Source organism: Trichechus manatus, unplaced genomic scaffold (genome assembly GCF_000243295.1).
Source record: "Trichechus manatus latirostris isolate Lorelei unplaced genomic scaffold, TriManLat1.0 scaffold00078, whole genome shotgun sequence".
Classification (NCBI taxonomy): domain Eukaryota; kingdom Metazoa; phylum Chordata; class Mammalia; order Sirenia; family Trichechidae; genus Trichechus; species Trichechus manatus.
In genome coordinates this window covers 6021046-6036417 of record NW_004444014.1, presented here as the reverse complement: position 1 = coordinate 6036417, position 15372 = coordinate 6021046, and positions in this window count along the sequence as shown.

The window sequence follows — 15372 nt, the reverse complement described above, 5'->3', positions numbered from 1 at the left end:
GGTCCAATCCTACAATAGATGTTCTGGGGAATATAGGAGGAAAATACACTTCTAACCTTAAAAGAACTTATAAATGAGGAACAAAACTTGAATATAAGAAATATTTAAATACAATATAGATGGTTTTGTGACAAAATGAATAGTTATAGGTAAAATTTTCTCTAGATCAGTGGTCACAAAATGGCAGTCCATAGACCTTACCCACAATTATGTTTTGTTTGGCCAGCATGCTGTTAATTTTTTTTTAAGTGCCACTATTCAAACATTGGCAGATTTTGAATTTCAACTTCTTTTGAAAACATTGTAAGCTCTGGTCTCATAACCATAATGGGGCCAGCCATCTTGTAACACATTGTGGAAGCTGACTATTGGTGGCATCTCATTAGCCAAGTCTGGAGTATCCCGTTGGTCGTAGTTCCCACTACTTCCTCTTTTGCCTGATCTCACCACTTTATTTATTCTTGTTTCTTGCCTGGCCACTATAGGCATATGTGTCCGTGTACCTGGCCACACATATTGAAAGAGAAGGCATTCTGTGTTAGAAAGCCGAATTCCTGGAGGAATAGGATCTGGATCTCGAAAGAGGATATGTCATTGTATATCAAGACTTCTGAACAATGCAAAGAAATAGTCATTAAAATCTCCATTTCCAAATAAGAAAATATTCTTTCACCTATCACTATTTTCTCCTGAAATCATTCAGCAGGATTTATTTATAGTCATTAAAGAATACAAGCATTTTTTTTAGAGTCTATAACTTTAAGAACTCAGGAAGGAAGTAGAAATGCTTGGGAAAATGTGTTCTGGGCTTTGCCATCCTCTAAGAACTTGCATAATAGTGAGGTACACTGGCATTTTTGAAAGAAGATAGCGTTCACCCATCCATAGAGTAAGCAGTTGAATTGAAAATGCTAATTCTGAGACCTAGTTCTCTGGAGACATTTAAATTCACGGTGGAAAAAGTAGACAGCAGGCCCGCCCCTCTGCCAAACGGCTGGAAGGGAATCTGGAAACTGGGAAACTCTCATAGGTTATGAACTCTAAGACATAACCATTCTTTTGGCTTTCGACAACATGCAACCTAATTGCAATCTGATTACCTCAAAGGGACTCTCCGATGATTAAATTCAGGAGTCAAGAACCATGTACTTACTTTTTCCTTTTCATTTCCAAACCATACAACTTAATGAGGAGAAATTAAAGGCCTCATGGAGGATTCTGGATTAACTCAAAAAAAAAAAAAAAAAAAAAAAAAAGAGAGAAAGCCTTAAAAAATAAAAATTAAAACTAAAAGAAGAAAACCCCAGATGATCTGATTTGGACTTTTTAAAGTTGGCTGCAGCCAGCATTGCAGAACCCCCAGCCATTTATTTTTTAACCTCTCATTGACAAGGGGAAACTTCTCTACAGACTGGGATTTGGGACTTGTTATCTCCATTTTACTGGCCTCTTTGCCAAGAATAGCAGGGCCAATAATAAAGCGTAGACTTCAGTCACCAGGGAAGGGGGGATGGACATGGAGGCCCTGTGGACAGCAGAGACCAGCCACTCAAACTCCCCACAGAGGCAGGGAGGCTGCTTATTTAGTGGCTGGCAGAGAAAAGAATGAAAGGCCCAAAGGGGTGTGATAGGAGAGAGCAATGGGAAGAAAGAAAAGAGAGAAGAGAACAGAAAAGCCAGAGGGAGAAAAAAGAAAAGAAAGGGAAGGAACAAGTTGGGAAGGAAGAAAAGGAATGGAAGAAGGAAGGAAGGAAGCAAGGGAGGGAGGGAGGAAGGAGAGTTTTATTCATGTGTTTTTCATTCTGCAAATGGTTCAAAAAATTCAGTTCTAGTTTTTTGAGCTGCCTTTCTCTAAAGGTAAAATATTGAGCAACACTGTAAGAGAGTTCTTTCTCACTTTTCCCTATAATGTTTATGGAAGAAATTGGAGGTACTTCCTGTGGCCCCTAGAATAAAGTCCAAAATCTCTGTAAGTTTTACAAAACTTGTCCCTAGGCAATTCTCCTCAGACGAGCACTATACCCTTGTCCTACACCGTCCCTATGTGAAACTTCAATTTTCTGAAATCCCTTTACTTTTTTAAGTGATATCTGCCAGTTCTTACCTCCCAATTTTGTTCAATCTGCTCCGGCTGTCCAGAACCCATTCGGCTCCCTCTTCAATCTGACTAACTGGAATTCAACCTTAAGGTATGGGTCACTTTTGAACTTTTGAATTGAAGAGGAAGGGAGAGGGTGGGACAATCCAATTCTTTCCTGAAAATGTCTACAGATATAGTCACTATCCTTGGATATCGACAGTGTGATTTGGAAGCCAGGGTATAAAGGGAAAGATCAGGAAGTGGTGGTGGGAGAAGGGCTTGGGCAGGATATCTGGAACAATCTGTAAAATCTTTTTTTTTTTATTTTTAATAATTTATTTTACTTCTGTTGTTGTTGAAAATATACACAGCAGAAAATAAAATTGGTGCTGAGAAAATTGGATTTCCTCGTGCAGAAAAAATTAAACAGGATCCATGCCTCACACCATACACAAAAACAAATTCAAAATGGATTAAGGAACTAAATGCAAATACTAAAACCATAAAATTCTTAGAAGAAAATGCAAGAGCAACATAGTCAGGGGCCTAGCTTTTAACAATGAATTATCTAATATAATAACAAAAACACAAACAGCAAAAGACAAAATATATAAACAGGACCAACCTCATAAAATTAAACTCTTTTATTCATCAAAACACTTTACCAAAAAAGTGAAAAGAAGCTACCAATTGGGAGAATATCTTCAGAAACCGGAGTTCAATAAGAATCTAATAAGCAAATATATATTAAACTTCAACAACTTGATAAAAAAAGACAAATAATCCATTCATAAAATGGGCAAAGAAGTGAATAGACATTTCACTAAAGAGAATATTCAACTGGCCACCAAACAAATGAAAAGATACTCAACACCATTAGCTGTCAGAGAGATGCAAATCAAAGCCACAATGATATATCATTTCACTCCCACTAGAGTGACTAAGAATAAATTAAAAAAAGAAAAAAAAAAAAAACACAGAAAAATAGTAATATTGGTGAGGATGTGGGGAAATTGGAACAATTATCCATTGCTGCTGTGAATACAAAATGGTACAGCCATTATGGAAAATGGTGTGGCAGTTCCTCAAAAAACTGAAAATAGAATTACCATGCTGTTGTTGTTAGGTGGCATCGAGTTGGGACCGACTCATAGCAACACCATGCACAATTGAGCCAAACACTGCTCGGTCCTGCGCCATCTTCACAATTGTTGCTCTGTCTGAGCCCACTGTTGCAGCCACCGTGTCAATCCATCTTGTTAAGGATCTTCCTCTTTTTTGCTGACCCTCCACTTTACCAAACATGATGTCCTTCTTCAGGGGCTGGTCCCTCGTGATAACATGTCTGAATTACATAAGATAAAGTCTCTCCACCCTTGCTTCTAAGAGGCATTCTAGTTGTAAGTCTTCTGAGACAGATTTATTTGTTCTCTGGCAGTCTATTATACATTTAATATTCTTCGCCAACACCATAATTCAAATTTGTCAATTCTGCTTCAGTCTTCCTTATTCATTGTCCAGCTTTCACATGCATATGAGGCCACTGAAAATACCATGGCTTGGGTCAGACATACCTTAGCCCTCAAAGTGACATCTTAGCTTTTTAACACTATAAAGAGGTCTTTTACAGCAGATTTGTCCAATGCAACGCATCAGTTGATTTCTTGACTCTGGCTTCCATGGGCATTGATTGTGGATCCAAGTAAAATGAAATCCTTGACAACTTCAATCTTTTCTCCATTTATCATGATGTTGCTTATTGGTCCAGTTGTGAGAAATTTTGTTTTCTTTATGTTGAGGTGCAATCTATACTGAAGACTAGTCTTTGATCATCATTTGTTCATTTGATCTTCATTTGATCTTCATTTGCTCAGCACTTCATCTGATCTTAGTAAGTGCTTCAAGCCCTCTTCACTTTCAGCAAGGAAGGTTGTGTTCTCTGTGTATCACAATCCTGATGCTGTGTTCCTCTTCATATAGTCCAGCTGGACTCATTAACAACCTGCAATATACAGATGACAAAACCTGTAAAGATTATAGCCAAGAAAACCCTATGAGACAGCTCTACTCTGTCATTTGGGGTTGCTATGAGTCAGAATCTACTTGACAGCACTCAACAACAACATGGAAGGTGAGCAACTTGCCCCCAATTCACATAACTAATAAGTAGCAGAAGAGGATTTAAATCAGGCAACCTGATATATTTTTTAATTGTTTTATCATCTCAATCCTTAGCTTAATATCTTTCTGCAATTTTCCGTCTCACTTTGAGTCAAATGGAAACTCCCTACCATTGTCCATACTCCTATTTATAATTATAGTCTCATTTCATGTACTGTCCACTGGTTTGCATGCTTCATCCACCACAATCTCCTTCCAGTTTCCCAAACATGCCAAACTTTTCCACACCTAAGGCCTCCACATCTCCCATTCTCTCAACTGGATTGACTCTTCTACATGGTGCTTCTTTTTCATCCCTCAGAATTTAACCATTACCTTCTTTAAGGTCTTCTCTAATATTATTATATAATTTATAACAATATAAATAATATTATCATTTCCCTAAAATAATAATATTAGTTAACAAATATTACACATGTGTGGCAGATACTCAGTTAAATATTTTAAATGGATTATCTTATTTAATACTCTTAACAAACCAGAATGCTCCTTAGAAGTAAAGACATCTCACACACTTGGGCCATGTTGTCAGGAGGGATCAGTCCCTGGAGAAAGGACATCACGCTTGGTAAAGTAGAGGATCAGTGAAAAAAAGGAAGACCCTCGAGGAGATGGATTGACACAGTGGCTGCAACAATGGGCTCAAGCATAACAAGGATTATGAGGATGGCACAGCGCCCGTCAGTGTTCCATTCTGTTGTACGTAGTGTCGCTATGAGTTGGGACTGACTTGATGGCACCTAACAATAATAACAAACCTAGAAACAATGCATGAGGCAACTAAGGCATAGAGATATGAAGTAACTTGTTTAATGACAACATGGTTTATAAACAGAGGCACTAAGATTCTAAACCAGGCAGTTTAACTCTAGAACCAAGCCCCTCCACTATAGTGTATTAATTCCTTCCCTTATTCTTCATACTTTATAATGTGTAATTAGCTATTTTTCTGATGACGTTAGAGAAGTCAAGCTCCAGTGTATCATCTAGGGAGCTTGTTTAAAGGCTTGATTGGTGAACTTTGCACTCAACTATTGTAACTCCATATTTGTCTGTTTGACATGGGTACCTGCATTGTAACAATTGCCCAGGTGATTCTGATGCAGGTGACTCAAGACTTAGTCTTGTGAATAGTGTCCAAGCCAGAATCAATCCGAGATTTCTATAAATGATATCAAGTGTTTTGCTCTAAAATCCATAGTGCCTAAACTTTCTAGTTTCTTTTTGGTCAGCAAAGACTTGGCTCCTCCTGAGGGAATCAGGAAAGGCTCTCACTCATCTTTGAGACTCCCACCTCCCATTGTTTCTTTGAGGGCACACCGCAGGTTTATTCAGTTTCTTCTAGAGAAATAACCAATGAGAATGCATCTTTCTACACTTTCTACAAAGCTTCAGGACTTTTTAAATAAACACTCACATAAAAGATTGAAGGGCTTAAGTTCCAAAGATTGTAATGATATATTTTGAGCTATTAGGAAAAGAGCATATTATCTGAATCATTCAGCCAGATATATTCTCTTACTTGCTTACGTGGGTGTGTACAACCTGAAATGCATTTTCCAGTCTCTAACTATCATCAAGAAACTTTCACTGGTCCACTAAAGCTATGGGAAACACTGCTGTAATGATTTTTACTGAAAAGACAACCACTTCTTTCCCTGGTGGGGAGTGGGGGGAGAGAATGGAGCTATGATCTTGTGTAAGGCAGAGTACCAAATTAACATCTTTCAAATGTATTGTGTCTACTTCCAAAAAGGAAAGAAGGTGGTTTAAAAATTAAAAGTATATAAAAGCAGGCAATCAGTTTGCTCTCTTTTTAAATAATTGCAAACAAATTAAGGGCCTGACTAGATTGGAGGAACAATTCTTTAGTTTTGTCAAAGCTCCCCAAAGATGCCAGAATTTGAATCAATTTGAAGATTCTGTGTTGGAAATTGTGAGAATCTGGTTTTTCAGCTCCTCCACCAGTTCAGACAATCACAGAGAGCTGATAATGAGCCGTGATACACTGGAATAACCACATATTTCAGTGACTTCATAGAGCTCAGGTGAAGTTGTGCCTACAGAGACACAGATATGCCTCCCTACATGGTACAGGAATTCATCACACAGGCTACTTTGGAAGTATTCCACAACCAAATTAGCCTATATAGCAATTTGGGTTTGCGTCCAGCTGGATAAGTAGTTTACTAAATGCTACTTGAGGAGATCTGATGGTAACCCTGTCCATCCCCCTGGCAAAGGCAGGAATGGCTCCCTCCATTTCCCACTCTACTTCCCTCAAGAACAGTCCTGCTTCACGTGATGACGTTCTGTAAATTATTTCTCTTTCAAAATTTTTAATACTCATTTTACTTGATTTATTCTGGATACAAATATAGCAAGGACACACAGAACTTACTTTCAAGTCATACCTATCTAAGAGTATACTAAACAAATATTTATTGACATCTAGTTTCTGTCAGGCACCAATTTCTTCATGATTTACTTTCAAATAAATTGAGCTACAACCAAAGGGATTATTTTGTCTTGGCTGCACATGTATATATTTATGTATGTATCATGTATATAGAAAAGATGAATTTCAAGCCTAGTATCAACTAAAAAATGTATGAATGAAGTATATGTTCACACAATTGTTCAAAAGGCTGAACTAAACATTAGCATCTTTAATTAAGAGTGCCTGCCTTGACAATGAACATCAGAAAATGAAAGTGTGCTTGTACGGCTACTTATAGTTAGATTCACACTTTCTCATTTTGCATTTCACAAAGAAAAACCAATTTAGCAAATTTTGCCATGTGTTCATAGCACTGTTTCAGCAAGACCCTAGATGTTAGTTAAACAAGTATTTAAATTTTAGCACAGAGGTATAGATTGCTATTTTTTTCATGCTGTAGATAGCAGCTACGTTTGGTGATTACCTGCAAAGCACATGTGCGTGCATACACACACACACACACACACACACACAACTTCACCCATACACCATTTGCTTATTATTTTCCCACAGATAACCAGAGGACGGATGTTTGCCGTCAAGATATCTCAGGTCTTCAGTAGCTTAGCAAGGCAGTTTGCATGATGCCTGTGATTCCATTTGTCACAGGAGCCTTTATGAGGGAACAGAAGATATAACTTCGCCTCATTTTTCATTTCCTGTTATCTCTCAGATTTCGGTCTTCAGCTGCTCTGTTTTCCTGTACCTCAACTGGAGCCGACATTATCAGAGCACCACCTGCTACCACCACTGCAGCTGAGGCTCTGTTAGCAATTTCAGTAGAGAGTGCTTCCTTCCAGAGCAGCTGGGAAACTCCTGCTGGGCCAGAGCAAAACAAGTCCATGGTTAGATCTACACATGCAGTGCAAAGTGAAGACACAGGGCTATTAGCTAAGTATTTTCAAGGGAGGAACATCCTGGGCTTTATAAATCATCTTAAATTTTATGGAGTGATTTCCATCTATATTTCACTGGATCTTCGGAGTAGCCTGTAAGACAACAGGGCTGGTACAATTATCCCCGTTTGCACTCCTGGGGAGATGCCACGTCCTACATCCCCTGAAGTTAGTTTAGACTGTGGGTACAAATCAAGGATAGGTAAAGGAGCCAGTGAGTCAACGGTGGGATACTTGGGTCAAAGATGTGCCTGGAAAGGCTAATGTTCACTGTTGAGCAGGAAGAAAAGAATGGTGAAGTGTTGTGGTTTAGCTGTAAGATGACTAAGAATGATGAAAGACAAAGAACAGAAGAAGACAGGGATTGACAATGAGGGAAAAAAAGGCAAAACACACCACTGAGGAGTCGACTGAGTCATGTATTGTGGGGAAGGAGAGGAAGTTTCCATCCCGGACATAACTGCAGTAGATCGACGTAGCCTAGTCTCTGATTTCTTATCTCTGAGTTTACCCCTTCATGCTGAATTCTAGCTAATCTATTATTGGCTTGTAAATGCCCCTTCCCCTCCCTCTCTTCCTTTGGATGTCATCTCCCCCTCAATCATAGTTCTCTTAAAGTCAGGTTCTCATTGCCTTCCAAGATCATAATAATAGGTCCATGTTAACACAGGAGTGGGGGGGTGGTCTTTCCTAGTTTCAATCTTGACACTCTATTGTCTTCACTCCCTGACTGACCCTCCTCATAGACACAATCCTGTTCCAGTATCTAATGACGATCCTAATCTTGTTTGATTTTTTATATGATCATTGGATCACAGGTCTTAATCATACACCCATCAATTCAGAAACCTTCAGGACCCAATCTTCTGGACAGTCCCTCCCACCTCCAAGGAGTGGCCATGTGAAACCCTGGCCCAGTGACTGTGGGTCTGCTAACTGCTAAGAGATACCTTCCTGATAGCTGGCTGCCTCCCAATCAGCTTGTCCGCCTAAATTTTCCATGTAATCCACTGTCCCTTCTCCAGAGTTGTGTTTTTCCTGTCTTTTGGGAGATCTTTTCATTTTGTTTCAAATCTTTCTAAAGTGAATGACATGCTTGGACTATAACCTGTTGCCATATTCCTTTGGTATCTAGTTGTCTCCTTGAACTTAAACTCTGTTTAATCAGCACTTGTTTAACTCAAATGGGGTCTGGGAGCCTGATCTCTAGCCCTACCTCTCCTCATCCTCCCAGCTTCCTGAACTCAAACTCTCAAGTGATATGAAAATTAGAGTCCAGCTCCAGAATGATTAGAAGACAACTCACATTTCAATTGCATCTTGAGAACAAAGTGCTGCAGAATAGGCTAAGCCATGGGAGAAAAGCAATTAAGAACTAACAAAAGACTCCATCAGGAATCCCTGTACATGGAGCCTTTGGAAGCTCACTGTACAGGTACAGATGAGCAAGCCTGGCACAGATTCCTACATGGGGCTCACTGAGGTGTCTACCATGTCTACACTCTCCAGACTTCTCCCTTATGCTCTTAACATTTTCCTCCTTCAAAATGCACTGGTTCTGTTGTCACACCTACTCTCAACCAATTGAGAATGATAATGATTAATTGTGGTTTGATGTACTACGGACACTAAAAAAAGTTTTGACAACTTGCCAAGGAAAGGGCCGTAAAGGAATGATTCTCAAATGGTGCATTTTACAAGGCACTGAGGGCTATGTGTTGATGATGATGAGGGTTTTGTTCAGTGCTGCACCCCTGATAGGGCAGAAGGATAGGGGAAAGGAAGGCTGAACGGTGAAGGGGAGGGGAGGGCTGGGACAGAGCCTGCTGCAGGAAAAACTATGGCCTTTGGAAGTTCTACTTTGTGATATCCCTTCACCTGACATCCTCCCTCAAACAGAAGGGGACTATTTGTTTCCAAATTATTCTTTATATTCCCTCTGATTGCTCCACCCGAAAACATTCCTGAAATTTCCCTGAAACTTCTGATAAGTTTAGAGCTGAACTCTGGTAGCTTAGAAAAGTATTTCCCCAAGTGTGAAATGTTACAGATAATTTTAGGTGGTGCACAAGTTTGGCAAATAAAATTGAATCACATAGTGAGAAAGTTATTCCCTTTTCAATTCTCTTTTGATCCTTCTGATGACACCAAGGATAAATTCTCGGTATGGAATTGTACATCTTTAACACCTCTCTAACACTTGTGTTTCTCCTTTTCAGAAAAGAAAGTGCAGTCTTCAGGCTCAGAGCCTTTGACAGGTAATGGTATCCTCCTGGAAATTAATAACATTTTTTAGCTATAGCATATATATTTTCATACTTACTATCCTCTTATGGGAAGTAATATTTGGTCATATATTTGAGATACTGAAATCAAATTTCCTTGTAAAAATAAATTTCTAGTTAAAAAGAGAGTAGGTAGGTCTGAAGAAAGAATTTAAATTAATGATAGTACAGGAGGTACATGGTGATAGGCATGGGAAGAACATTGACAGTGATATGCAAATGACTGGCTTGTAGCAGACACTGGCCTGGGTCATAGTCCCAACATTTCCACTCTGCTGCAGAATTCCTCTCTCTCACCTTTCTTGGCCTTTTTGCTATTCCTGTGCCCAAAATAATATTTCAGCTGAAGTGCACCTTGATCAGTTTGACAGTAAGTACACAGCTCCCTAGAGTTCATGCATTTCATGGTAGTTCTACAAGTTGCACTAAAAGCTCAGATATACACAAGGGAATGAGAAATTTAGCAATGGGAAAGCCAGCAGTCTTCGCTTTTAGCAAGAGGGAAAGCAGACTGAGGTGTTTTTTTTTTTTGTTTTTTTTTTTTTTAGTGGGAGGGTCTGTCAACGTAAGATAGGGAATATATTCCCCTTCCAGACTCATACACCCGCCATTTAGTACCCGAAACTGCACCGAGGACAGTGTGTGGGGAAAGGAGACCATAGTCCATGTACTTTGCTAATTGCTTTCTCAAAATGAAATGACATCTTCTTTTTATTTCCCTTACTCTCACTTAATAGCACCAGCTTATTGCATTGCCCACATTGAAATCTGGGTGTATAAATCTTTGTAGGCACAGTGAGGCCTTGTTGAGTTTGCCTGTTGTTTCTGAAAAAGTATAAGGGGACATACAATGGAAGTGAATCAAGCCCTCAGCTAGTATTTAATTGATAAGAACTAAAGCTAATATTAGATAACAAATAAATGGTCTGTTGCACAGGCATTTAATTAAACACGAAATTAATGCAGTAATGACCTACTGGAACTAACAGCCAAGAATGCTTTACTGCGCGCCAGCATCTGGACGCTTTCACCTTCCAGTCCCCCTCCTCCTCCCCCCGCCTCCACAGACAGATACATTATAAAGAAATACATTCATTCATATCCTATATCCTCATGTTTTCATGTCCCAACTCGTCACACATAATAATCTACTTTGCCCAAGGAAGCTTGACCATTTAGTTAACTCTCTACCTAGTCTCTGCCATCATATGTCCCAAACCTCAGCATTTGGGACTATTTGAAATCCCAGTCTTGTAGCCCATGGCTAATTACACACTGCCTTGAAGATTAATTGCAAGACAGTGTTTTAGATAATGGTCTCAGGGAAGAGCATGCAAAATCATGAAGAGGAGTTGAGGAATCAATACATGGCTTTCTCTGGGCCAATGCAAGAGCTTAGAGTCATACAATAAAACACATAATAGCTATAGGAGATTAACTCCACTCAGATTTACTCCCCTTGCCCCTGCTGGGTTTCACACAGCTCAGCTGGGCTGAACTCTTACTGTCTTTCTTCATTCTGACTCAAGTCCACAAGTTAGACAAAAATATTGGGGCCACTCTGGCCATGGGAGCATTTTTTAGCATCTCTTGCACGCAGAGATCACACTCATCCATGTTTATGCTACCTTCCTCCCTTGGTCCATAAGACTTTGCAGTTCCCTGGTGGACATGGGGACCGAGTCTTTTCAACCTGGATATCCAAAAGCCCTCTATTCTCTTAGAAACAAGCTCAACTTTGGTGAAGAAGCAATCTTCAGGAGCCAACAGTCTTATATCCATGCACTTTTCCAATGCTGAGTCTGGAAACTGGATGTAGGTGACCGTTCTGAAAGAGTTTTACAGAATCCCTGGGCCTAATTCCTCCCCCTCTGAGAGATGGTCTCAATGAGAAAGCAAACTCTTACTGTCTAGTATGTGGTGTATACTTAACCAATGTAGGATCTCCACTCCCAACCCCTGAGTTGAGGGGTTGGTATAAAGTAAGAGGTTTTAATGAGTGTGAAGTAATTCTTTCCCCAGTCCACCATCTACCCCCTTCTCAGATGTTACTATAAATTATACTGATTTTAACAAACCAAGTTAAGCCCCATTGATGATTCTGGCAGAACAAGCATGGGGTAAAGAAAAAAAAAATCATAGGTTTTAGTGTGTGAGATTTTCCCCCTCCTGCAGGATTCTAAATACCTTACTATACTCTATTCCTTTTACATATCTGTTCCAATCCCACATTCACCCAATTGCCATCTCCATCTCCTCCCCTTCGGGATCCTCATCACCTCGTCCTTCCGTAGAACTTGTCATGCAGCATCTCACACACACCAGCCTATTCCCAGCTCTTGGAGTTATGAGTCTGAAAGTCAATAGTAACCTCAGTTAACTCTCTCAGGGTTACCTCTCTTTCGTAAGGAAGCGAGGAAGGAGACTAAGAAGAGTAAACCTCTAAGAGTAGTGTTTCCCCAAAAACTCAAGATGAATAGAGGACACATTAGAGGCCTAAAATGGGGCTCTCCAAGCATCTCTTAAGAACATCAACCATGTTGCTCTATCCACATAGGGTTTGTCCTACATGTGTTGGAAGACAGGTTCAAGGGAATCTTGTCCTACAACTTTAGGTACTATTGCATTCAATGGCATATACGAAGTCTTCTGGGTAACAGAAATAATAATAGCAGGTAAACTTTATTGAGAATTTACCATGTGTTGGGTGCTATTCTATAGGGGAAATACTCTTTTTAAAAAAGGGTAACATTTCTATATAACATATATGGAAATGTGTCCAACATCTTGTTTTCTCAGTAATGCAGTAGTGCTGGGATTCATCTTGCCATGAGATAGCCAAGTAAAGGTGTTTACTATAAGTCTTTTAATTTCCCAAATCATTCTTCACATCAATTGTTAATACTCTTCACACCTCTGCAAGATAAATTGGATAGGTGTTAGTAACCCTTTTGAAATAAATATCTGAAGCCCAGAGAAGTTAGGAAATCACAGAGCAATTTAGAGCTGGCACTAGAGAAGAAACTTGACTTCTAGCATAATGTGTGTGTTTTTGTTTGTTTGTTTTCATGAGATCACATTGTCCTTTGCCTTGTGAGGCTGCCATGTACACTGCTGAAATAAACTCTGTCTAGGAAAAAGCAATCATGTAATAAATTGAAAAGATAAATAAAGAGATAGTAAATTGTCTCCTCTAATTTTTGTTCTTCAGTCATATGTTTTATCCCAGGATAACAAATTGTTTACAAGCAATTACAGTAATTAAGCATAAATACACCCCAGTGAGGCAAATATTATTATCCACTTTTTAACAGATGGGAAAGCAAAATTGGAAAAAAACTGGAATGACCTGCACAAGGCCAAAGAGGGCATCAGCTACCAACACAGAAGGGGCCTGGAACCTTGGACACCCAGTTTCATCCTCAAACTTCTGGATAAGCCACAATCTTTAAAGAAAGTTTGATTAAAAAAAAAAGGAAAGTAAAATAAAGGATGAAGGTGGTTGGTGGCAATGCCAGGGAGAGAAACGATAGAAGTAACAATGCCAAAAGGGAAATATTTTGAGAGATGTAAAGTGACATAGCCTGATGCCTCAGAGGCATCTGAGACAAGGTGCAGGCCCATTCTGGTTCTCCCTAGTTTTAGCAGCAAAGGTCATAAATGAAGTATGAGAGAGTCTCCTCTAAGAAATAAGGTGCCCAAATGTTTTCCATTTCTGAGTCTTTATGTGCCTGAGCCCATAAAATGAAGATAACTGGAACCAAGGAATAAGAGGACGTGCAGCTGATGAAGATGCAATTGCCCTTTCTGAAGGGCTTTGGAATTTGTGAGTCAAAATGCATAGTTGCAATAATATTAGGAAAATTACATCCAGGGAAAAATGCTGAAAGATAAGGAGGCTAACTTCTCACGCTGCATCTTTTCTTCCCATTATCACATTTGACAAACAATTTGAATTCAAGCGGAAAGCATATGGCCAAATAGAGTAAGACAGAAATGAAACAACAGCATTAAGAATTAACAAAAACAAATCTGAAATGAAAAGTCCACAGGCGAGGTTCATGTCACGTTTCTGAAATCCAAAACAGTAAAGCCAAGACAAATAATTGTTTGACTTTTCTGTTGAAACATTTGGGCGATTTTTTTTTTTTTTATCCTATTTGTCATCATTTATCAATGTAAGGTGGATACAGCCTGCATAAAGCAGGGGGATTTGAAAGCCTCTGTCTGATAGCTTTACGAAGTTGTGTGTATGGGCAGAAAAGTATTCAGACACGCATTTCTACAAAGAGGCAAACAGTTATTTATGGCACTGGTCTTGTCTATGAAAACTTATACAGCCACCATATACCAACCAGGAGACAGAGAGAGGGAGAGCAAGTAGCACTCCATTGTCAAAGTCACCAGGCTGCCCCCACCTCAGGGAGGCAGCTGAAAACAGGATATGTGTATATGCCACCTTCAATTTTCTCAGAGGAAGCAAGAAGACATTAAGAAGAGTATGCACTCTCTTGGAGAATTCTTTTTACAAATATGGTTTGGCCAATAAGGGAACAAGTGTGGACTGTCTACCTGTAATGAGGTAACTTTAGTTGGTTCCAGCAGATTGTGAAAACATGTTGAGAAAAAAAGAAACTACTTACATGTCAGCTGAAACACACAATTCCAAGTCTTTGGTATCATGACACTTACTCAGGACATTCAAAATTATATTTCATTTGCAGTAGTATAGACAACAACCTTTCCTCTCCAACTCTCACAGTCCATTAAATGTTTCTACCAGAAAAATCAGCTGATTGTGTAAAAAGAAAAAGAATACAAACAAGACAGTTAAGCTGTGTAACCTATCACCAATTGCAAAACATTTACACTAAACAATAAATCCTCAGATGTTAAAGAGAAATAATTTCAAAGATCAAAATGAGCAAATACGGCAAGATAGGATGACTAGAATAGTAGGAGTTGACTGTCAGTTATTTTATTTACATTATTTTGTCGACTTGTAGTTTTGTCATTGTTAGGTGTCGTGAAGTCAGTTTCAACTCATAGCAACCTCATGTGACAGAGGAGAACTGCCCCATAGGGTTTCTAAGCTGTAATCTTTATGGGAGCAGATTGCCAGGTCTTTCTCCTACAGAGCCGCAGAGTAGGTTTGAACTACTAACCTTTTGGTTAGTAACCGAGCGCTTACGGTTGTGCCCCCGGGGCTGCTTAATATGATACAGTGTTACTCACATTAACCAGTATCAGCTGCCTTCGAGTCAATTCTGACTGCTGGCTACCCCATGTGTATCATGGTAGAACTGTGCTCCATTGTGTTTTCAAAAGTAGATCACCAGGTCTTTCTTCCAAAACTTCTCTGAATGGACCCAAACCACCAGCTTTTTGGTTAGCAACTATATATATCTATACATAGATAGATAGATATAG